The 25361-nt window shown below is 44.9% G+C and overlaps 1 protein-coding gene and 1 pseudogene across 2 annotated transcripts in view; one reads left to right on the forward strand and one right to left on the reverse strand.

Moving 5' to 3' along the window:
* The window catches only part of fut8a (fucosyltransferase 8a (alpha (1,6) fucosyltransferase)), a 177483-nt gene that overhangs the window by 74017 nt on the left and 78105 nt on the right, over positions 1–25361 (forward strand). The window contains exon 3 of one of the 2 annotated variants that reach the window (XM_041854713.2): positions 8040–8162. The exons of the other annotated variant lie outside the window; for it this stretch is intronic. The gene's annotated coding sequence lies outside the window, so the exon portion shown is untranslated. The remainder of the gene's footprint in view (positions 1–8039; positions 8163–25361) is intronic. 2 annotated transcript variants of the gene reach the window in all.
* Positions 8044–9994, reverse strand: LOC121544671 (annotated as a pseudogene).

Genomic DNA, 25361 nt, shown 5'->3' on the forward strand with positions numbered 1-25361 from the left:
CAGCTTGCTGTATATAGCCTGCCAGGTGCATGCACACATTATTTAGCTTATTGTAGGATGAGTCTGTAAGGGCTCTATCCACCTTATATTTCCTCTGTGTGTGTGTGTGTGTGTGCGTGTGTGCACGCCTGCGTGCGTGTGTGCGCGCATGGGGCTGTGGTTTAGGATAGAGACTAGGGACTGTAGTTAGAGTAGGGACGAGGTGCTAGGGAGAAGATGGCATGTGTGTGGGATTAAGGGAATAGGTGAAGGTTTGGCTGTGGTATAGGGACTCAAGCTCCTGGGCTGCAGAGTTAGTTAGCTCCTGCACCTGGGCTGCAGAGTTAGTTATCTCCTGCACCTGCACAACTTTTACTCCACTACATTCCTAAAGAAAATAATATACTTTTTACTCACATACAGTGGCTTGTGAAAGTATTCACCCCCCTTGGCATTTTTACTATTTTGTTGCCTTACAACCTGGGATTTTTTGGGGGTTTGTAGCATTTGATTTACACAACATGCCTACCACTTTGAAGATGCACATTTTTTGGGGGGGGGTGAAACCAACAAGAAATAAGACAAAAAAACTGAAAACTTGAGCGTGCATAACTATTCAGACAGTGGACCTATCTATTGCTTTTACTACTTACATTAAAATTTACGTCATTTAGCAGACGCTCTTATCCAGAGCGACTTACAAATTGGTTCATTCACCTTATAGCCAGTGGGATAACCACTTTACAATATATATATATATATTTTTTTTTGGGGGGGGGTAAGGGGGGGTAGTAGGATTACTTTATCCTATCCCAGGTATTCCTTAAAGAGGTGGGGTTTCAAGTGTCTCCGGAAGGTGGTGAGTGACTCCGCTGTCCTGGCGTCGTGAGGGAGCTTGTTCCACCATTGGGGTGCCAGAGCAGCGAACAGTTTTGACTGGGCTGAGCGGGAACTGTGCTTCCGCAGAGGTAGGGGGGCCAGCAGGCCAGAGGTGGATGAACGCAATGCCCTCGTTTGGGTGTAGGGACTGATCAGAGCCTGAAAGTACGGAGGTGCCGTTCCCCTCACAGCTCCGTAGGCAAGCACCATGGTCTTGTAGCAGATGCAAGCTTCAACTGGAAGCCAGTGGAGTGTGCGGAGGAGCGGGGTGACGTGAGAGAACTTGGGAAGGTTGAACACCAGACGGGCTGCGGCATTCTGGATGAGTTGTAGGGGTTTAATGGCACAGGCAGGGAGCCCAGCCAACAGCGTGTTGCAGTAATCCAGATGGGAGATGACAAGTGCCTGGATTAGGACCTGTGCCGCTTCCTGTGTAAGGCAGGGTTGTACTCTCCGAATGTTGTAGAGCATGAACCTACAGGATCGGGTTACCGCCTTGATGTTAGCGGAGAACGACAGGATGTTGTCCAGGGTCACGCCAAGGCTCTTTGCACTCTGGGAGGAGGACACAACAGAGTTGTCAACCGTGATGGCGAGATCATGGAACGGGCAGTCCTTCCCCGGGAGGAAGAGCAGCTCCGTCTTGCCGAGGTTCAGCTTGAGGTGGTGATCCGTCATCCACACTGATATGTCTGCCAGACATGCAGAGATGCGATTCACCACCTGGTTATCAGAAGGGGGAACTACTTGACAGTAGTTCAACATAAAGCACAGTAAAGACTGTAGATTCCAATACATACTGTAAGGAGAAACAAAGTAAATGTTTCATGTATTACTGTATGTATGAAACTGGGAGCTATACTACTTAGTAACATGTGTATCTCGTATACTGTATTACTGTAGTGTTTACTGTACTGTATGCTATTTTGTTTTTGTAGAACTGAAAGACGACCACCACGTACAATACCAGTCAAAGGTTTGGACACACCTACTCATTCAAGGGTTTTTCTTTATTTTTACTATTTTCTACATTGTAGAATAATAGTATAGACATCAAAACTATGAAATAACACATATGGAATCATGTAGTAACCAAAAAAGTGTTAAATAAATCAAAATATATTTGAGATTCTTCAAATAGAACGTGTCTATTTACAGACGAACAGGAGGCTGCCATTGTGCAAATGGTAGTTGAAAATAATACCGTAAGACTGCGGGAAATTATTGAAAAGCCTGCCATCTTCCATAACATCAAAGTGATCTTATCAACCATAGCCCGCATCCTTAAGAAACACCATCTCCGGATGAAGCAAATCCACAGAGTCCCATTTGAAAGGAATTCCCTAAGAGTGAACGGTACGAATATGTGCATGTAAGTAATGTACTAGTATTACACTCTTGAAACATTAGAGACTCATTGATGTTGCCAGTGATCTTTACTATACAGCAATTACAGTATTTACTGTCATTTCAGAGAATCATGGAGTTCGATGCAAGTCCCATCCCCCAGGAACTCATATTTATAGAGGAGGCTGGATTCAATTTAGCGAAGATGAGGAGGAGAGGAAGGAACATAATTGGTCAACGTGCCATCATTGAGGTACCTGGCCAGAGCGGGATACATTTCACCATATGCGCAGCTATGAGCCACAATGGGGTCCTCCACCGCCATGCCACCCTTGGACCATACAACACTGCCCATCTCCTTAATTTCCTGAACACATTACATGACAATCTTCTTCAGCCAGAGCAGAGAGGGCCAGGTGATCCAGGTCCGCAACTGGTTCCATGACCATCCCAGGTTTACAGTTCTCAATCTCCCACCATATTCTCCATTTGTCAACCCCATTGAGCAGTTGTTTTCAGCATGGCGGTGGAAGGTGTATGATCGCAAACCCCATGAACGTATGGCCCTTCTCCAGGCAATGGAGGAGGCCTGAGGTGACATTCCAGCAGAGTCCTGTCAGCGGTGGATGCGTCATGCCAGAATATATTTCCCCGCTGTCTGGCAAAGGAGAATATCGCCAGTGACGTTGATGAAAATATGTGGCCCGACCAAAACAACAGACATGACTGATTTTGTTTTCTCAATGGAGTATTTGTTTCTTGACTTATGATTTAGATTTGACTGTTTCTTTGTCTATTCCGTACAATTCATCTAACATAAAGTACAGTAGTACAAATAGGCAAATTTTTCTTCCTTTGCAAATGCAAAATATATTTACTGTATGTTTGCATTTTTACTGTATGTGTGCCTACAGTATGCTGTTTGACATGTATTGAGTCATGTTGAAATACAAAACTTTAATTTATGCATTTGTGTTCCTTTCTTGTTTGAGTACACAAACAATATACAGTATAACAACACAATCGTAGTCTTTACACTGAAATAGGTTCTGATAGTAGTGTTTTGAATATGTCACATTAGTGTGATGTCAGTTGTCACTAAGTTAGATGTTTGGGGAAATTGGCTAACTGTTTTGAGTACCTGAGATGTAGTTTCAGCAGACGTGTGTTAACAATTGGGAAAAACTAAGGTATCTTTACTTTCACTCAAGTATGACAATTGAGTACTTTTTCCTCCACTGATGGGGGCTTGTGTCACAGGTTTGTTGTAGTCGCTCAAATCACTCACAACCAGTGGAAAGTTAAACTCACAGGGTAATAAATAAAAGGGCCATGGACTTTGACGTGCAAGCGTTTGAAGAAAACTCACTTGGCCTCCCCAGTGGCGCAGCGGTCTAAGGCACTGTATCGCAGTGCTAGATGTGTCACTACAGACCCGGGTTTGATCCCGGGCTGTATCACTACCGGCCGTGATCGGGAGTCCCATAGGGCGGCGCTTAATTGGCCCAGCGTCGTTAGGGGAGGGTTTGGCCGGGGGGGCTTTACTTTGCTCATCGTGCTCTAGCGACTCCTTGTGGCGGGCTGGGCACCTGCAGGCTGACCTCCTGAGCCCGTTGAGGAGTTGCAGTGATGAGACAAGATCGAAAAAGGGGGTAAAATACAAAACAAAAAAAATTTTGTTAAACACTTGGGAAGTACTTCTAGACCTATGTAGTGATGGGGGGGGGGAAATCGATAGTTGCATATCGGGATATTATTTTTGATGATACAGTATATCGTCTCATTTTGACAATATTGCAATATTATTTTTGTGCTAGTTGGCTGTACCTGCACCAAAACTTTATAGCTATTTGTTTTCAGCATTTTTATTTCCATGACTGATCAAGGTGGCATCTTATGACGGTGCCATGTTGAAAGTCACTGAGCTCTTCATTAAGGCCATTCTATTGCCAATATTTGTCTATGGAGATTGCATGGCTGTGTGCTCGATTTGATACACCTGAAATAGCCGAATCCACTAACTTGAAGTGGGTGTCCACATACTTTTGTATACATAGTGCATCTCCTAGATATAGGACAAACACTTCAAAATCTTGTTTCTTATGATTAATTTTTTATGTGTTATTCAATGCGTTTCTCTGGGCTGTGCTGTTGCAACTTTGCAGCCTATAACTGATTTTGACAAGCCTTTCAGCAGGGTTCTGGTGGACTGTGTTGGTCCAAGGAGTGTTAACCAATTTCTCTTAACCATCATGTGTGATGCCACTCATTCCACTGGAGAACATCACGGCTCCCAGGATTGTTAAGGTTTGGGCTTCCGCAGGTAGTGCAGTCTGACCAAGGTTCAAATTTCCTGTCAAAGGTCTTCAAGCAAGTGCTACAGCAGTTGAGTGTTACCAAGTGCATATCACCCAGAGTCTCAAGGAGCTCTTGAGAGATTTCATCAGACTTTGAAGTCTATGTTGAGAGCTTACTGCTTTGAGTCTGAGAAAGACTGCGGTGAAGCGTTGCCCCTATTTGCAGCATGGGAGGTTGTTCAGCAGTCTCTCAGTTTCAGTCTGAATTAGCTTCATGTTTGGGCATCATGTCAGAGGTCCATTGAGCTTGCTGATAGAGAGGTTGTTGCAGGACAACACCTTAAACACGGAAACAAATCTGTTCGTGGCACTTTTTGGTACAGATTGCACCACGCCTGTGAGTTTTCCAGTGAGAATATGGAAAAGGTACATAAAAAAAAAAATATATATATAGTAATAAAAAGGAGTGGCTGTTTTGTCTTGTACGATAGACAGCCAATGAACACCATGTTTATATTGGAGAAAGTGACACCATTTACACTACCGTTCAAAAGTTTGGGGTCACTTAGAAATGTCCTTGTTTTCCATGAAAACATACATGAAATGAGTTTGAATAGGAAATATAGCAAAATGCATAGGAAATGTAGTCATTGACAAGGTTAGAAATAATTCTTTTTAATATAAATAATAATTGTGTCCTTCAAACTTTGCTTTCGTCAAAGAATCCTCCATTTGCAGCAATTACAGCCTTGCAGACCTTTGGCATTCTAGTTGTCAATTTGTTGAGGTAATCTGAAGAGATTTCACCCCATGCTTCCTGAAGCACCTCCCACAAGTTGGATTGGCTTGATGGGCACTTCTTACGTACCATACGGTCAAGCTGCTCCCACAACAGCTCAATAGGGTTGAGATCCGGTGACTGTGCTGGCCACTCCATTATAGACAGAATACCAGCTGACTGCTTCTTCCCTAAATAGTTCTTGCATAGTTTGGAGCTGTGCTCTGGGTCATTGTCCTGTTGTAGGTGGAAATTGGCTCTAATCAAGCGCCGTCCACAGGGTATGGCATGGCATTGCAAAATGGAGTGATAGCCTTCCTTCTTCAAGATCCCTTTTACCCTGTACAAATCTCCCATTTTACCACCACCAAAGCAGCCCCAGACCATCACATTGCCTCCACCATGCTTGACAGATGGCATCAAGCACTTCTCCAGCATCTTTTCATTTGGTCTGCGTCTCACAAATGTTCTTCTTTGTGATCCGAACACCTCAAACTTCGATTCGTCTGTCCATATCACTTTTTTCCAATCTTCCTCTGTCCAGTGTCTGTTCTTTTGCCCATCTTAATCTTTTATTTTTATTGGCCAGTCTGAGATATGGCTTTTTCTTTGCAACTCTGCCTAGAAGGTCAGCATTCCGGAGTCCCCTCTTCAATGTTGATGTTGAGACTGGTGTTTTGCGGGTACTATTTAATGAAGCTGCCAGTTGAGGACCTGTGAGGCGTCTGTTTCTCAAACTAGACACTAATGTATTTGTCCTCTTGTTCAGTTGTGCACCGGGGCCTCTCACTCCTCTTTCTATTCTGGTTAGAGCCAGTTTGCGCTGTTCTGTGAAGGGAGTAGTACACAGCGTTGTACGAGATCTTCAGTTTCTTGGCAATTTCTCGCATGGAATAGCCTTCATTTCTCAGAACAAGAATATACTGACGAGTTTCAGAAGAAAGTTATTTGTTTCTGGCCATTTTGAGCCTGTAATTGAACCCACAATTGCTGATGCTCCAGATACTCAACTAGTCTCAAGAAGACCAATTATATTGCTTCTTTAATCAGCACAACAGTTTTCAGCTGTGCTAACATAATTGCAAAAGGGTTTTCTAATGATCAATTAGCCTTTTAAAATGATAAACTTGGATTAGCAAACACAATGTGCCATTGGAACACAGGACTGATGGTTGCTGATAATGGGCCTCTGTACGCCTATGTAGATATTCATAAAAAATCTGATGTTTCCAGCTACAATAGCCATTTACAACATTAACAATGTCTACACTGTATTTCTGATCAATTTGATGTTATTTTAATGGACAAAAAAATAGCTTTTCTTTCGAAAACAAGGACATTTCTAAGTGACCCCAAACTTTTGAACGGTAGTGTAAGTAGTGACGCATTTAAGTTGATCATGGTGTGAAATGGGAGTTGTTTTCTGTTGGTTGTGAGCAAACTTGTCCAACAAGTACATGGAATATACTTGTTGTTTTAAGGGGGAAAGTGTTACAGGCTTTGGTTTTTCTCTCAATTTCATTTTCGATTTCCAGGTTGGTTCTCTTTGGGTGTGGCGTACTGATTGGAATCATCCTCGTTGGTCAGGGTATGTTGCACCTGTTGTCCTCGTTAGTCATAAGGTGTTTCACCTGTGCTGGCACAGCTTATATTTAAGGGCTGCTGGCCCAGTGCTTCGTTTGGGAAAAGAGATATTGGAAGAGCTACACCGCTGTGAAACTCTTTTGCTTTAGGTTGTTGAACAGAGCCTCTACCTTTGTGTTTTCCCTGGTTGGGTCAGCCTCACTTTTATTTTCACTCCCTATCCTTATTTGGTTATTTTAGTTAGTCTGATATCAAATCCAGTGGGTGTCCATGGTGGAGATCTTTTAAGACCCAACTGGAGTTGCTTGGCCAGTGCTCAGTAGGCCCCCCATGGATGCCTTTCAGAACCCATTTTAAAACCCCACCTGTTTCGTTTTGGGTTGTCAGTGGCTCATTTGTTAGTTCCCTTTTTCTGTTGAGCAACGATTTTTGGTTTCTTATTGGGGAACATAACACCAGACATAGGCAGAGGATGGGGGCACTCATTTCAACAAAATAATTAAATGTGATGACGTTGAATCAATGTGGAAAACTGATTGGATTTGCAAAAAGGGAATTTCATATTTTTTTCGCCCCACATTTAACCTAAATCCAATGACATGGTGAAATGTTTTGTTGATTTCACATTGAATTCACGTTAGTTGACAACTCAACCAATTGTAAATCAAAACTAGCTGTTGAAATTATGTCTGTGCCTAGTGGGGAGGAGCTGTGCTGTGTCGGCATTTCAGGATGCTAGATCGCACGGTCACATCTCTCATGTTTATAGCCAGGAAGAGCCCTGCCTTACACACACATTTACTGTCCATCCTTACACACACATTTACTGTCCAGCCTTACACACATATCCTACAATAAACATTTACATTACATATTTACATTTTAGTCATTTAGCTCTTATCCAGAGAGAGTGCATACATATTTTTTTTTCTCATACTGATGAACCAAGACCATGGTATATTCATTCAGTTACTAGTGTACATACATGTAAGTGTGTTTGTGTAGGAGAGATAGAGATAGAGAAAAGTGTTTGAATGTTGATATCGTACAGACGTGACTGAACACCAGTCTTAGTACACTTAGTGTTTTAGTTTGTACATTTCCTGTCTTAGTTTAACACTGCAGTATGGGATGAAGCAAATCTTTAGGCCGTTGTTTTGTTGTTGTTGTTCCAGGCTTCCGTTTCTACTTGTTCTACAGTCAGTCGACGTACATGGGGGAGCTGAGAGAAGCAGGCATCTGATCCAGGATTCTGCAGACGTAACTGGCAACATCCACTGAGCGCTCCTCACACATCAGTATGAAAGCATGTTTCAGAAGCTCTTTGTACTTTGGCCTTTTTGACTCATCCTTTGTAAGGCACAGATTGACAAAGTTGATGAATTTGGGGGAGAACTGCCTGTCTTCTGAGTTGGTAAGCTGTGGAGGTTCTCCCTTCACCACCTGTGTCAACTGGTCAAACACACTGTTCCACTTTGGGTAGGGAAACCGGTCTATTCTCTCAGGTGCCATGTATGGTCTGCACCCTGCATCTCTGGTTTTGGCGATGGAGTCCACCAGCTGGCCACTGATGCCAAAATCACAAAGCTTAATGTTGCCATTCCTGTCCAGGAGGATGTTGGATGGCTTGATGTCCCTGTGAATTATTTTCAAGTATTCTTTTAAGTGGTTAAGTGCTTTCACAGTAGCTAATGTTATTTTGCCTAATATTTCCCCTGGAATCACATCATCTAAAGCACAATATACATATTTGTAGAATTTGTCGAACGAGGTAGACATAAGTTCCATACATATCCAACAGTCCCCCTCTCTGAAAATAGCCCCGTAAAACTGGACTATGTAGAGACAGTCACTACTCCTCATGACCACATCCAGGTCCATCAGCAGCTGCTTCTGTTCTTTCTCACCAAGCGTTGACCTAATCCTCTTGACAGCCATGATCTGGTTGCTGGGCTTGTGCACCATCTTGTTGACAGAGCCGTAAGCGCCCCGCCCAATCTCCCCCAGGTCCTTGAGGTCCTCAGCCGAGAAGTCACAATCACCGCCGGCGGTCTTCAACTTCCCTGATGACTCGATACTATGTGTCCGCAGCCTCTCTATGTGGGGGTTCTGGAATGGGGGTCCTGCTGTATTCAGAGTGAATCTGGTTGTTGGTTTGATCGGGGGATTGGCTAAATTTAACTGCTTTGCGTTTACCTGTTTCACTCTGACATCTCCAGCAGGTGTTGGATTCTTGCATACTACTCATTGTTGTTATGTGTTGCGATTGGGATTGATGGTGATGTGAGCCTGTAGATCCTGCGTTATTGCTGTTGTGGCTGGTTGATGTTGTGTTGTTGGGTCTGGAAGTCGCCATTGTTATGTGTTTGAATTCCATCAGCAGCACTAGGCTGCAATGCAGAGTGCAACTTCAGAATAATCAAACTGGCTAGACTACTTTGACTCAAAGGCGCGTGGTGGATGTAGAGCGCTACCGAGCAAGACTGAAACTACCAACAGACTGCAAGAAATTGGGACAGTGTTTGACAGTCCAGGAACCACCTTTCCGTTACACACCTAGAGTCGAGACCAAAGATGATAAACAGAATGCAAGCGTGCTTATGTGTGTGCATGTGTGTGGTTGATTGGTAGAGATACCAGCAGGAGGTTGGCTGATAATAAAGTAATAGAGACTTCTCAACAGTACCTGGCAACACACACACACATCCCTCCATTCTCCTCCTCTGCATGCAGCTCCATCTCCTGCAATAAAGGATTCCTTTTGAGGTGCAACAGATCTGTGAACAAAACCTAGCTGCCGTCCATTGTGGCTCTGAGAATTGAGAGGGCTAGCAGCAGCTGTGAGGGGTCGTCCTCCTTCTTCCTTGCTTTTAAACGGGAGGGGTGGGGGAGACCCTGCCTCAATGTCAGAGATCACTGGCCCTCCATTGTGGCTCAAACATCTGAGGGTGCCACTCTGCTGAAGACAGCCAGGCAGGAGTCCTCTGAATGAAGCGTTCAGGGAGCCATTGTGGATCCTAAGTCAGATGGCAGTCGCTGGGAGATAGCCCTGGTTTCTATCGTTGTCCCTGGTCTCTTGGATCAAGACCTAATTTTCTCTTTTCAGCGATGAAAGCAAAGTCTGCTGCCTCTTTCTTTCTTTCTTTCTTTCTTTCTTTCTTTCTTTCTTTCTTTCTTTCTTTCTTTCTTTCTTTCTTTCTTTCTTTCTTTCTTTCTTTCTTTCTTTCTTTCTTTCTTTCTTTCTTTCTTTCTTTCTTTCTTTCTTTCTTTCTTTCTTTCTTTCTTTCTTTCTTTCTTTTTCTCTCTTTCTCTCTCTCTCTGTCTGTTTATCCCTCTCTCTGTCTATCTCTCTCTCTCTCACTGACTCATGCTGCCTGGCCTGGAACTGCCACGTGTCAGAGAGGAGGGGAAGGCAGTTTGGGAAGGTGTGTATAAACCTGATCAGAGATGACAGAAGGAACAAACACTGTTTGTCTTTACTGTGGCTGTGGCTGGGAGGGAAAGAGGGAGGGGGAGCTAAAGAGAGGATAGGTTGGTTGGGAGAGGCAAATGGAGAAAGAGAGCGAGAGGGGGAGAGAGAGAAAGAAAGAGAGCAGGGGAGATGGAGGGAAACATGAAGAGTCATGCATGTGTTGCACATTAACTTGGAAAAGAAAAGTTCCAGCTATGACGGCTTTATCCACATAATCTCTTTAAATGCTTTAGTGCTTACAAGGCATCTCTCCTCCTCCTCTCCCCTCCACTCCTCTCCTCTCCATTCCTCTTTTCTCTTCACTCCATCCCTCTCCTCTGCTCTCTACTCCCCTCCACTCCTTTGCTCTCTACTCCCCTCCACTCCTTTGCTCTATCTGTCTGCTCTTCATCTACCTATTGGAGCAGAGCTCTCTCTCTCTCTCTCTCTCTCTCTCTTCCTCTCTCTCTCTTCTTCTCTTTCTCTCTCTCTCTCTCTCTCTCTCTCTCTCTCTCTCTCTCTCTCTCTCTCTCTCTCTCTTCATCTCTCTCCCCCCTCTCTCTCTCTCTCTCCCCCTCTCTCTCTCTTCCTCTCTCTCGCCCCCTCTCTCTTCCTCTCTCTCTCTTCCTCTCTCCCCCTCTTGCTCTTCCTCTCTCAATCATTGTCTCGCAGTGATGCAAGGGAGGTTAGCTCTCCATCTCTAACCAGGCTGTGGCTGTGGCTCCATCAGTACAGCTCATTACCTGGGTAACACTCAGAGCAGCCAACCCCAGACTACAAACAGCAACCCTATCCCTGATAGACACACACACACGTGCGCACACACACATGCTGGCAACCATGCACACACACACACACACACACACACACACACACACACACACACACACACACACACACACACACACACACACACACACACACACACACACACACACACACACACATACATATGAAGGTGGCTTGGCTAGACTAGAGGTGGATGCTGGGTGAACTGGTGAGTAAGCTAAAGTTCTTCTCACAATGAGTGGATCTGGATTCTGGTAGACCTGGCTGGTGGCCATATTGGATTATTAATAACACTCAGAGCAGCACAATGTCCTCTCATCTGCACTGTCGTCTGTCTCCTGGTGGAGTTTATCTGGACCTTTATGGTAACACAGACAAGAGACAACAGTTAGGACAAAAGACAAAAAACATCTGTACCATTTTTTTGTTTTACGATCATTCATTTTCCATGCTTTTTACTAAATGTTTAGAGATCCCTGTGCCTCTCCTGGCCTGGGCTCTGTCTGTCTAATGTTTCTATTGACACACACACAACAGCAACAACCCCCTCATCGCTGACCCCTGTGACAAACTGATCCCGACAGTGGAGAGGAGCGACCTCCCTCCGCCCCACTCACACTCACACTTACACACACACACACAAAGACACGCACGCACACACACACACACCTAAATGTCAGAGCTAGGCTAGCTGTGCTCCTAAGGGTATTTTTAATTATGGGCCCAGAACACATGGAGGCTGTGTCCCAAATGGCACTCTTCAGTATGCCCTTTATAGTGCACTCCTGTTGGCCAGAGCCCTATGGGCTCTATAAAGTAGTGCACTATAAAGGGGATAGGGGTCTTTTGGGACACGGCCATGGAGATTAGTAGGGCCCTGTTTTTGGAAACATCATATGCCACAAAGTAGCAGGGATAGATTGACCCCCAAGGCATCGATATGTTTCATGACATTTAGAAAGGAAATTGTTGATGAAAGAATTAATTTGAGACGGGTTGTATTTTCTCGCTGTGTGTGTGACTGTGTGTGTGCGCTCGTGCACGTGTGCGTGCGTGTGTGTGAGAGAGAGAAAGAAAGAGCGAGAGCCCATGCCTTTCATATACAAGTATTCCTAATGTCATAAATTGTGCCATGCACGAAACAAAAAAATGTGCACATTAGTTTATCTGTGTGTGGGTGTGTGTGTATGTGTGCGCGTGCATGTGCGTGCGTTGTGTGTGTGTGGTGTGTGTGTGCGTTGATGTGTGTGGGCAGGTGTAAGCCCTGCAGTAGATTACATTGGCCTCATCTAGCACTGGTCCTTGGGGGAAGCATCACTACAACACAACGCTTCTCTCTCTCTCTCTCTCTCTCTCTCTCTCTCTCTCTCTCTCTCTCTTTCTCTCTCTCTCTCTCAGTTTCGGTCTTTTTCTCTCTCTCTCACTCTCTCTCTCTCTCGGTTTCGGTCTCGCTCTGTATTTCTCTCTCTCTCTCTCTCTCTCTCTCTCTCTCTCTCTCTCTCTCTCTCTCTCTCTCTCTCTCTCTCTCTCTCTCTCTCTCTCTCTCTCACTCTCTCCTCTTATTTTCACGCAACAGCCTATGTCATCACAGGGAGGCACAGCAGTTCAGTTTATTAAACATGTTTACAGTAGAACAGGTTTAGGATCTTAATCTGATCACCCTGTTTCAGGAGAAATATCCTGCAATGCAGGAAATTAAAAACTTGTAGTGTATCTGATTATTATGTAATTTTTTTCAGACTTGATTTTCCCTTAGAAAAAATTATCAAACCCTACAAATAAATGTCCATTGATTGTAATCCAAATAATAATTAATGTTACTGTAAGATTATTTTCCTGCTGTAGCAAACTGGCTGGGTAAGGGGGGGAAGAAGGATTACTTTATCCTATCCCAGGTATTCCTTAAAGAGGTGGGGTTTCAAGTGTCTCCGGAAGGTGGTGAGTGACTCCGCTGTCCTGGCGTCGTGAGGGAGCTTGTTCCACCATTGGGGTGCCAGAGCAGCGAACAGTTTTGACTGGGCTGAGCGGGAACTGTGCTTCCGCAGAGGTAGGGGGGCCAGCAGGCCAGAGGTGGATGAACGCAATGCCCTCGTTTGGGTGTAGGGACTGATCAGAGCCTGAAGGTACGGAGGTGCCGTTCCCCTCACAGCTCCGTAGGCAAGCACCATGGTCTTGTAGCAGATGCGAGCTTCAACTGGAAGCCAGTGGAGTGTGCGGAGGAGCGGGGTGACGTGAGAGAACTTGGGAAGGTTGAACACCAGACGGGCTGCGGCGTTCTGGATGAGTTGTAGGGGTTTAATGGCACAGGCAGGGAGCCCAGCCAACAGCGAGTTGCAGTAATCCAGACGGGAGATGACAAGTGCCTGGATTAGGATCTGTGCCGCTTCCTGTGTAAGGCAGGGTCGTACTCTGCGAATGTTGTAGAGCATGAACCTACAGGATCAGGTCACCGCCTTGATGTTAGCGGAGAACAACAGGGTGTTGTCCAGGGTCACACCAAGGCTCTTTGCACTCTGGGAGGAGGACACAACGGAGTTGTCAACCGTGATGGCGAGATCATGGAACGGGCAGTCCTTCCCCGGGAGGAAGAGCAGCTCTGTACCTCAATGTACGCTAACAACACAGTAACACGATAGCAAACAGGGCTACATGTAGCCTACAGTACATTTACATCTAACTTGTGTTTGTCTGGTACAGCGCAGTTCTCTTAGCCTGGTACCAAATCCAGATTTTCATATCATCATACCACCCTTCTCACATCCCGGGATTTACTGTAGCTTGGACATTTACAAGCAAATGTGAACAAGATGCGTTATGCAAATGAACAACGTTTTGACACATGCTTGTCTGAAGGAAGAACAGTACTGGCTCTGGAGCAGCATGTGTACACGCTGTGTCAAATCAAATCAAATCAAATGTTATTGGCCACATGCGCCGAATACAACAGGTGCAGACATTACAGTGAAATGCTTACTTACAGCCCTTAACCAACAGTGCATTTATTATTTAATAAAAAAGTGAAATAAAACAACAAAAAAGTGTTGAGAAAAAAAGTAAAATAACAGTAGGGAGGCTATATATACAGGGGGGTACCGGTGCAGAGTCAATGTGCGGGGACACCGGCTAGTTGAGGTAGTTGAAGTAATATGTACATGTGGGTAGAATTAAAGTGACTATGCATAAATAATTAACAGAGTAAAAAATATGGGGTGGGGGTTGGGGGGCAGAAGTATTTTGGACCTAGACTTGGCACTCCGGTACCGCTTGCCGTGCGGTAGCAGAGAGAACAGTCTATGACTAGGGTGGCTGGAGTCTTTGACAATTTTGAGGGCCTTCCTCTGACACCGCCTGGTATAGAGGTCCTGGATGGCAGGAAGCTTGGCCCCAGTGATGTACTGGGCCGTATGCACTACCCTCTGTAGTGCCTTGCGGTCGGAGGCCGAGCAGTTGCCATACCAGGCGGTGATGCAACCAGTCAGGATGCTCTCGATGGTGCAGCTGTAGAATTTTTTGAGGATCTGAGGACCCATGCCAAATCTTTTCAGTCTCCTGAGGGGGAATAGGCTTTGTCATGCCCTCTTCACGACTGTCTTGGTGTGTTTGGACCATGATAGTTCGTTGGTGATGTGGACACCAAGGAACTTGAAGCTCTCAACCTGTTCCACTAGAGCCCCGTCGATGAGAATGGGGGCTTGTTCAGTCTGTGTGGAGTCTGGAATCACTAGGGCAACGGGCCTGCCTGCTCTGCTCGGAGAAGAGGGGGGAGGAGCAGACTGAGGGGCCTAGAACGGAGAGGAGAAAAGACACAAGGAAATCAAGATAGTGGCAGCTGTACAGATAACTCATCCAAAGGGCTTTGACTTCTCAAACACGGCATAAAGCTAACACCATATGGTGCCCCATCTCCTTATTAATTCAGCCACTTACTTAGCTAACTAGCAAGTTCAACAAAATACACAGCAGGACCCACCAGCTCCTGCTTTCGCCCGTTGTGCTATTTACAAACACGTGACTGGCTCAACTGTTCTGGGGTACTATGGTAAGCTTCATAATGTAAAATAATGTGACAGGTGAAGAATGTGATCTGCTTCATCTCCTAATGTATTGCACAAGTTGACTGGCTAACCTATTGCACACGTTGACTGCAGGTATTTACTTAAAAAGTAGCTACAAATATTCACATTTATTGAAAAACTTCTAATAAATAGTTTCAACAGTGTTGAAAAACCATCCCGTGGCTATTTCCAAATACCCGGTATACGCTATATACAGTATAGCAACCGAGCTTAATGACAATGGCCATAGGATTTGACCAGACAGCACAAACAGATCTGGGACCAGGCTTGTATTCTCTGTGCCTGAAGTTAAACGATGTACTGTTTGTTCTCTACTCTTCATTAGGCTTCTGGTAGCTGATTCTATTATTGTCACGATCGTCTGAGGAAACGGACCAATACGCAGCGCGTTGAGTGAACATGATGACTTTAATCAAGAAAGCACGTAACTACAAAACAAAAGACGATAGTGAAGTCCAACAGTGACAAATACTGAACCTGGAACAAAAACCCACAACCACAAGGTGAAAACACACAGTATAAATATGGCTCCCAATCAGAGATAACGAGCCGACAGCTGACACTCGTTACCTCCGATTGGGAGTCACCGACCAAACATAGAAAACAACAACCTAGACACCCAACATAGAACATAAACACATAGACTGCACACACCCTGGCTCAACAATAATGAGTCCCAGAACCAGGGTGTGACAATTATGTAATGTCATGACCTATCTCTATTTCAGAGGGGTCACATCATGCTGTTGTCTAGGGGGAGGAAAGGGTGGTGAAGGGGGAGGAAAGGGTGGTGAAGGGGGAGGAGAGGGTGGTGAAGGGGGAGGAGAAGATGGGGGATGCTAGACAGGCTAGCCATTTGTTTAATTATTCTATCTTCCTTTAATTGGGGTTCGCAAACAGGGAGAAAGGACACACACACACTGCCTGCAGTGTTGCCTTGTGAAGGTCATATGTCACATTGGCTGACAGAGAGAGGGAGGGCGTTCGGTGTGAGTTGAGTCAAACTAATTTCAGAACCAGTTCAGATCACAGAAGACAAACTTTAAATGGATTGGATGCCCTTATGCTTTTAGTATTTCCATCTGAATGTGCCTTTATTACAGTTCTCACAGTTATTATAGTTTTACAGTTCTCACAGTTATTACAGTTCTCACAGTTCTCACAGTTTTACAGTTATCACAGTTATTACAATTATCACAGTTATTATAGTTTTACAGTTATCACAGTTATTACAGTTATTATAGTTTTACAGTTATCACAGTTATTACAGTTCTCACAGTTATTATAGTTCTCACAGTTATTATAGTTTTACAGTTATCACAGTTATCACAGTTATTACAGTTATCACAGTTATTATAGTTTTACAGTTATCACAGTTATTATAATTCTCACAGTTATTATAGTTTTACAGTTATCACAGTTATTAGTTATCACAGTTACAGCTTTACAGTTATTACAGTTATTACAGTTATCACCGTTATTACAGGTATCACAGTTATCACAGTTTTACAGTTATCACAGTTATTACCGTTATCACAGTTATTACAGTTATTCTGTTATTTTATCTCTTCCAGACTCAGATCCACTTAGTGTCCTTCCTAGAAGTACTGAAGAAATGTCATTGAATAGAGTTACAATTATGAGTAACATGGAGTTGGTCCATTTCCTCCATTTAAAATGTCACAGTGTATCAGGGCCTACCCATTAATCCTTGGCCTGAACCAACACATGCATGGACACACAGAGGGCAGGCATGCCAATACTGTGGCACACACACAGCATATTCTCACACATTCATATACTCAATGCAAATGTACAGGCATGCTTGTGTGTGGATCTCTGAGGTCTTGGTTGGGGCCAGTCAGTAACCTATATGAGGCCTATCTGTAAGGCAGCATGCAGTGGTTGTGGTTATGTTGTTTGTTATCTCTCTGCCTGTTCTCCCACGTAGCCTATCTCCTCCCACTGTATGCTATCTCCTTCTACTGTATCCTATCTCCTTCTACTGTATCCTATCTCCTCCCACTGTATCCTATCTCCTTCTACTGTATCCTATCTCCTCCCACTGTATCCTATCTCCTCCCCACTGTATCCTATCTCCTCCCACTGTATCCTTTCTCCTCCTATTGTATGCTATCTCCTCCCACTGTATCCTATCTCCTCCCACTGTATCCTATCTCCTCCCACTGTATCCTATCTCCTCCCACTGTATCCTATCTCCTCCCACTGTATGCTATCTCCTCCCACTGTAACCTATCTCCTCCCACTGTATCCTATCTCCTCCCACTGTATCCTTTCTCCTCCTATTGTATGCTATCTCCTCCCACTGTATCCTATCTCCTTCCACTGTATCCTATCTCCTCCCACTGTATCCTATCTCCTCCCACTGTATCCTATCTCCTCCCACTGTATCCTATCTCCTCCCACTGTATGCTATCTCCTCCCACTGTATCCTATCTCCTCCCACTGTATCATTTCTCCTCCTATTGTATGCTATCTCCTCCCACTGTATCCTATCTCCTCCCACTGTATCCTTTCTCCTCCTATTGTATGCTATCTCCTCCCACTGTATGCTATCTCCTCCCACTGTATCCTATCTCCTCCTACAGCACTTACCAGACACGACCTTTGTTCTTAGAACAACCTTAAACACACAGAGACTCACACACACATACAGTCATGCATGCATGCACACACACACACACACACACACACACACACACACACACACACACACACACACACACACACACACACACACACACACACACACACACACACACTCACACACACACACACACACACACACACAGACACACACACACACACACACACACCACCTCTCTCTTAGAAAACAACCTTAAAGCTTCTCCAAACACCAGATTGGCCTAGCAGGTGCAGCTCACTTAATGTGACATTATTGAATATAAAAATGGATGATGTGAGAGAATCACAAAAGCATCGCGTCCGCTTGGTAATTCTGCGTCCATCGACTTTAAATGACTCTGTAATTTGCATAACAACCTGTGTGTGTGTGTGTGTGTGTGGACCCACCGCCCCCTTACATTAGAGGATCCCTGGGAACCAGAGCTTGGTTTCCTCCTATTGTCCCTTGCTGTAGGTGTGACCTTGTACAGCAGGTGTAACCAATAGTCACACACACACACACACACACACTGACACACACTGACACACAAACACACACTGACACACATGCTCGTACGCACCAATGCTCGCGCGCACACACAGACACACACACACACACTCACACACACACGTTATGGCCCAGAAACACATTGCCGATGTACAGTGATAGCTGGGCGGGAGGAGGAGAAAATGATTAACCCAAGTTTTCAAATGACAAGTAGTTTTCTGTGGGAAGATATATAAAGTGATCTGTGCATTTGAACAAAAGCATTAATGCACCTATTTCACTTTTGTATTTAAAACAGAATCACCTCTGCTGCACATGCCGCAAATGTTTTGATTACAAAACGTTATTTAAAAAAGACATCTCACGAGTGCATCAGTGACACAAGCACAGGGAAAACGCAACAAGCACAGGGAAAATGCAACAAGCACAGGGAAAACGCAACAAGCACAGGGAAAACGCAACAAGCACAGGGAAAACGCTTCAAGCACAGGGAAAACGCAACAAGCACAGGGAAAACGCAACAAGCACAGGGAAAACGCAACAAGCACAGGGAAAACGCAACAAGCACAGGGAAAACGCAACAAGCACAGATGCGACAAGTGAAAACAAATGATGTAACTGGGGATAGTTAGCTAGCATAATGTCACAAGCATGATAAGCTCGCCAGTAACTTTAGTTAGACTTGATTGGCATGCGAGCTAGCAAGCTAGCTACCGGTATGCTAGATTGCTGGTAGCTAGTGTCCTCTAGCTAGCATCTAATGGAAGGAGAAACAAAAAACAGTGTTGCGAATTTGGCACAGAGCCATGTTTCTTTTGTCCTGCCAGATCCAGGAGAAGATTCTAGCTAGTGTATCCCTCTGTCCTTCGACTGTTGATGGATGTGGGTGTCCGGTTCAGGTCCCAGGCTCCCAATGACTGGTATGATTATTTATTTACACGTTCATTGCAATTTGCTCTTTAGCTCCATCTGTTCAATACCGGATAGAGCAGACTAGCGGTGCGTGGGCGGGTTTAGGGCCATGAAATATCGTGTGGATGAAGGTCGGGTGGGTGGCGGGTTGAGTAAAGAGAAAATAATGCATTAAAAATCCATAAATGTAGAATTCTTGTGCAATTCATATCTATAGGCTACATTAACGTTTTTCTTTAATTATCTTTATCTGTCGTTACTGCGTAGCCTCACCCTAAGCTTCAGGGCCTAACTGTAGCATGTCAAATACACACCGATCGCCAAATACTTTTGGGAACTTGGGCAGAAAAAGTTAACGTCTATCCACTGAGGCAAAAAGGACAATGTCAGAGTGTAATTCAATAAGAGAAAAGCTGCGAAATGGAGAGTTGAAAATATATAGAAGGGAGGGCCAGAACAAATCTAATCAAATCACATTTTATTTGCCACATGCGCCGAATACAACAGGTGTAGATATTACCGTGAAATGCTTACTTACAGCCCTTAACCAACAATGCATTTATTTTTTAATAAAAAATAAAACAATAACAACAACAAAGTGTAGAGAAAAGAAGAGCAGAAGTAAATAAAAAAACTGTAGGGAGGCTATATACAGGGGGGTACCGGTGCAGAGTCAATGTGCGGGGTCACCGGCTAGTTGAGGTAGTTGAGGTAATATGTACATGTGGATAGAGTTAAAGTGACTATGCATAAATAATTAACAGAGTAGCAGCAGCGTAAATAAATGGGGTGGGGGTGGGGGGGGCAGTGCAAATAGTCCGGGTAGCCATGATTAGCTGTTCAGGAGTCTTATGGCTTGGGGGAGAAGCTGTTGAGAAGCATTTTGGACCTAGACTTGGCGCTCCGGTACCGCGGTAGCATGACTAGCGTGGCTGGAGTCTTTGACAATTTTGAGGGCCTTCCTCTGACACCGCCTGGTATAGAGGTCCTGGATGGCAGGAAGCTTGGCCCCAGTGATGTACTGAGCCGTACGCACTACCCTCTGTAGTGCCTTGCGGTCGAAGGCCGAGCAGTTGCCATACCAGACGGTGATGCAACCAGTCAGGATGCTCTCGATGGTGCAGCTGTATAACCTTTTGAGGATCTGAGGACCCATGCCAAATCTTTTCAGTCTCCTGAGTGGGAATAGGCTTTGTCGTGCCCTCTTCATGACTGTCTTGGTGTGTTTGGACCATGATAGTTCGTTGGTGATGTGGACACCAAGGAACTTGAAGCTCTCAACCTGTTCCACTACAGCCCCGTCGATGAGAATGGGGGTGTTCTCAGTCCTCTTTTTTTTCCTGTAGTCCACAATCATCTCCTTTGTCTTGGTCACATTAAGGGAGAGGTTGTTATCCTGGCACCACACGGCCAGGTCTCTGACCTCCTCCCTATAGGCTGTCTCATCGTTGTCGGTGATCAGGCCTACCACTGTTGTGTCGTCGGCAAACTTAATGTTGGGGTTGGAGTCGTGCCTGGCCATGCAGTCATGGGTGAACAGGGAGTACAGGAGGAGACTGAGCACGCCCCCCTGAGGGGCCCCCGTGTTGAGGATCAGCGTGGCAGATGTGTTGTTACCTACCCTTACCACCTGGGGGCGGCCCGTCAGGAAGTCCAGGATCCAGTTGCAGAGGGAGGTGTTTAGTCCCAGGATCCTTAGCTTAGTGATGAGCTTTGAGGGCACTATGGTGTTGAACGCTGAGCTGTAGTCAATGAATAGCATTCTCACGTAGGTGTTTCTCTTGTCCAGGTGGGAAAGGGCAGTGGGGAGTGCAATAGAGATTGCATCATCTGTGGATCTGTTGGGGCGGTATGCAAATTGGAGTGGGTCTAGGGTTTCTGGGATAATGGTGTTGTGAGCCATGACCAGCCTTTCAAAGCACTTCATGGCTACAGACGTCTGTGCTACGGGTCGGTAGTCATTTAGGCAGGTTATCTTAAGAGTCCTTGGGCACGGGGACTATGGTGGTCTGCTTGAAACATGTTGGTATTACAGACTCAGTCAGGGACATGTTGAAAATGTCAGTTAAGACACTTGCCAGTTGGTTAGCACATGCTTGGAGTACACGTCCTGGTAATCCGTCTGGCCCTGCCGCCTTGTGAATGTTGACCTGCTTAAAAGTCTTACTCACATCAGCTACGGAGAACGTGATCACATCCGGAACAGCTGGTGCTCTCATGCATGCTTCAATGTTACTTGCCTCGAAGCGAGCATAGAAGTGGTTTAGCTCGTCTGGTAGGCTTGTGTCACTGGGCAGCTCGCGGCTGTGCTTCCCTTTGTAGTCTGTAATAGTTTTCAAGCCCTGCCACATCCGACGAGCGTCAGAGCCGGTGTAGTATGATTCAATCTTAGTCCTGTATTGACTCTTTGCCTGTTTGATGGTTCGTCGGAGGGCATAGCGGGATTTCTTATAAGCGTCCGGGTTAGAGTCCCGCTCCTTGCGGATGTTGCCTGTAGTCCATGGCTTCTGGTTGGGGTATGTACGTACAGTCACTGTGGGGATGACGTCATCGATGCACTTATTGATGAAGCCAGTGACTGATGTGGTGGACTCCTCAATGCTATCTGAAGAATCCCGGAACATGTTCCAGTCTGTGCTGGCAAAACAGTCCTGTAGCTTAGCATCTGCGTCATCTGACCACTTTTTTATTAACCAAGTCACTGGTGCTTCCTGCTTTAGTTTTTGCTTATAAGCAGGAATCAGGAGGATAGAGTTATGGTCAGATTTGCCAAATGTAGGGCGAGGGAGAGCTTTGTATGCGTCTCTGTGTGTGGAGTAAAGGTGGTCTAGAGTTTTTTTTCCTCTGGTTGCACATTTAACATGCTGGTAGAAATTAGGTAGAACGGATTTGAGTTTCCCTGCATTAAAGTCCCCGGCCACTAGGAGCGCTGCCTCTAGATGAGCGTTTTCCTGTTTACTTATGGCCTTATACAGCTCATTGAGTGCAATCTTAATGCCAGCATTGATTTGTGGTGGTAAATAGACAGCTATGAAAAATATAGATGAAAACTCTCTTGGTAAATAGTGTGGTCTACAGCTTATCATAAGATACTCTACCTCAGGCGAGCAAAACCTTGAGACTTCCTTAGTATTTGATTTTGTGCACCAGCTGTTGTTGTATATACACTGACCGCCACCCCTTGTCTTACCGGAGTCAGCCGTTCTATCCTGCCGATGTAACGTATATCCCGTCAGCTGTATGTTGTCCATGTCGTCTTTCAGCCACGACTCGGTGAAACATAAGATATTACATTTTACAGAAGTCTAATGTTTAGGAAAGATTTGGTGAAATGGTAAAAGAGGATGATAGCAGTGCCGTCTATGTTATCTCTGATGATTGTGAGGCGCTATACAAATTCAACAGTCTCAAGACAGGTACTTCAAAATGGCACGTCAAGGAACTGCACTGTTCAGATGGGTTGAATGGAATAGTAGCCTGACTGAACTCTGGACACTGACTGTAGGTCTATAACCTCTCACATAGCCTAATATAATATTAACTCCTGAAGATTTAAGCATTTCTTGCAGTAAAATAATACACCAAATGCACATTTTGACACGGGAACAGGAGAAATATTACTTATTTCTTTCAGCATCTTGTGAGAATGAATGCAGTCAGGGACTGTCTGTAAAGGTGGCAGTGCTGTCATAAAAGCTGATAGTATTTCAACCACATAAAATATGCATCCAAGTCAAACTTACATTTTAACAAAAACATGTAGGTTCGTTTTAACAGCTTTTAATTTCCTTAAAACCGGTCAAACTGATGTCATTTGGCGATTTTGCATTTTTGCATTTTCTCCCCGGTCCCTAAACGTCTTTGTTGTGCTAGAGAAGCATAGATAATAAAGGAAAGAGAAAACAAGTAATGACAGAAGAGAAGCTGCATGTATCTAATTATAGACAAGTTTACTAACAAATAGCCTACCAAAACGTCAGAAATTATAAGCATAGGCCTATCTAAAAAGACCTGTAAAAAAAAAAAATCCGCCATCTCTGACTATACAGTGCATTTTCTATATTTACGGGATTTTCACTTTATCACATATAGTCGGGCGGTTGCGGATGGGTTATTTGCAATTGCGGGCGGGCGGGTGCGTGTGAACAAACAGCTGACCCGCGCATCACTAGAGCAGACCCAGAAGGCCTGGGCGTTCATTTCAACGCCCCAGGACGGTCCATTTACTTTCTGCTGTGAAAATCATGTGATGAAATCCTGCAATCTCATTGCTGGGTGGCAGGCCGAACGCCTGGAGCTGCTGATGGAAGGGCAGTACCTGATCAGCTTGTTTTAAAACAGTAAACTTTTATGGAAATGTTTTATATAATAGCTATTTTGTTCAAAGATAAAATACTTTTGACCAGTCACAAGTGGGGCACCACCCCTAACGCCCTAATGGACGGGCCGCTACTTCTGTGAAGCCTGTCCTTAACAGTGCAGGCACAGCAGCTCTGCTCTGGCATCCAGGCTCCTGTTTCAGTGCTGCTTCAGTGGCTTTGCTGCCTATGATGTTAGTAGAGCCTTACCTCTGTCTCCTATGATGTTAGTAGAGCCTTACCTCTGTCTCCTATGATGTTAGTAGAGCCTTACCTCTGTCTCCTATGATGTCAGTAGAGCCTTACCTCTGTCTCCTATGATGTTAGTAGAGCCTTACCTCTGTCTCCTATGATGTCAGTAGAGCCTTACCTCTGTCTCCTATGATGTTAGTAGAGCCTTACCTCTGTCTCCTATGATGTTAGTAGAGCCTTACCTCTGTCTCCTATGATGTTAGTAGAGCCTTACCTCTGTCTCCTATGATGTCAGTAGAGCCTTACCTCTGTCTCCTATGATGTCAGTAAAGCCTTACCTCTGTCTCCTGTGCACGCACACACACACGGCACCGATCTGCTGGGCTGTCTTGGCTTACTTACAGTACTGCGGTGGCAGGCGCTATTGATGACATCTCAGTTTCCCTCTCGTCCTAGTTTAGTGGTTTAGAGTTAAGCCCTGGAGGCATAGCGCTGCACTAGTTCACTAAGAGAAGAGAATACTCTGTGTGTGCGTGCGTGTGTGTGTGTGTGTGTGTGTGTGTGTGTGTGTGTGTGTGTGTGTGTGTGTGTGTGTGTGTGTGTTACTGCCTGCCTGGCTGGGTTCCCTGCCCTTAATAAGAACACAGCACTGGCATCCTCCATTATCATGAATAACACAACATCCCTTTGGATTCTCAAATGTCACTTCTCCATAGGAAATGGCAGTGCTCAACCAACCTTGAACTGCAGCCAAAATGCAAGATTTCCCCCCAAAGCAAATGTCACTTTTCGACAGAGAAATAAACATTCATATCAGGGATGGGGAGATGTGGAGATGTGTGGTGGGGGAGGAGTATAGGTCAAGTGTTTTACTGAGGATAGCTTACGTGGGGTGTGCTACCTGGATAACAGATGAATGAACAGAACAGAGCTCATGGCTGGGCCCTGGTTGGGTGTGGACTGTGGAGGACTAGAGACAGACAGAGGTTCCACCACTGCTATTATAGACAGACTTATACTCATCTGCCTTAGAATCAAATAAGGACAAGGTAGCCTTGTTTCTTACTATGCAGCATAGCATCGTTACCTAACCTATACAGTGGATCATCTTTTCAAAGAGAGAGAGAAAGAGAAATGAGAGGCAGAGAGAAAGAGAGAGAGAGAGAAAGAGAGAGAGAGAACAGCCCTCAAAGGGCTGCTCAGTAAAGCTAACTTTGATTACGGTGCCAAAAGATGTCTTCCTTCCTACTCTCTCCTGCTGAATATTTATAAAGGCTAATATTTATAAAAGATGCAGTTCCTGTTTCCTGGTTACTGCTCTTCTCTTTGACTGTGATGAGGCTGAACTGGGGCTCAGTGCTGTACTCAGCTCAATTATTCATTGGCTGAGAGAGACAGAACAAACAGAATTAGATTCCACCATTGGCTGAGAGATGCAGTGCAAACTGAATCAGAAGCACCCATTGGCTGAGAGGTAGACTAAACGATTATCAGACTCTGCCATTGGCTAAGAGAGGGAGAACAAACTGAATCAGACTCTGCCATTGGCTGAGAGAGAAAGACCT

This window comes from Coregonus clupeaformis, chromosome 29 (assembly GCF_020615455.1).
Source record: "Coregonus clupeaformis isolate EN_2021a chromosome 29, ASM2061545v1, whole genome shotgun sequence".
NCBI lineage: Eukaryota > Metazoa > Chordata > Actinopteri > Salmoniformes > Salmonidae > Coregonus > Coregonus clupeaformis.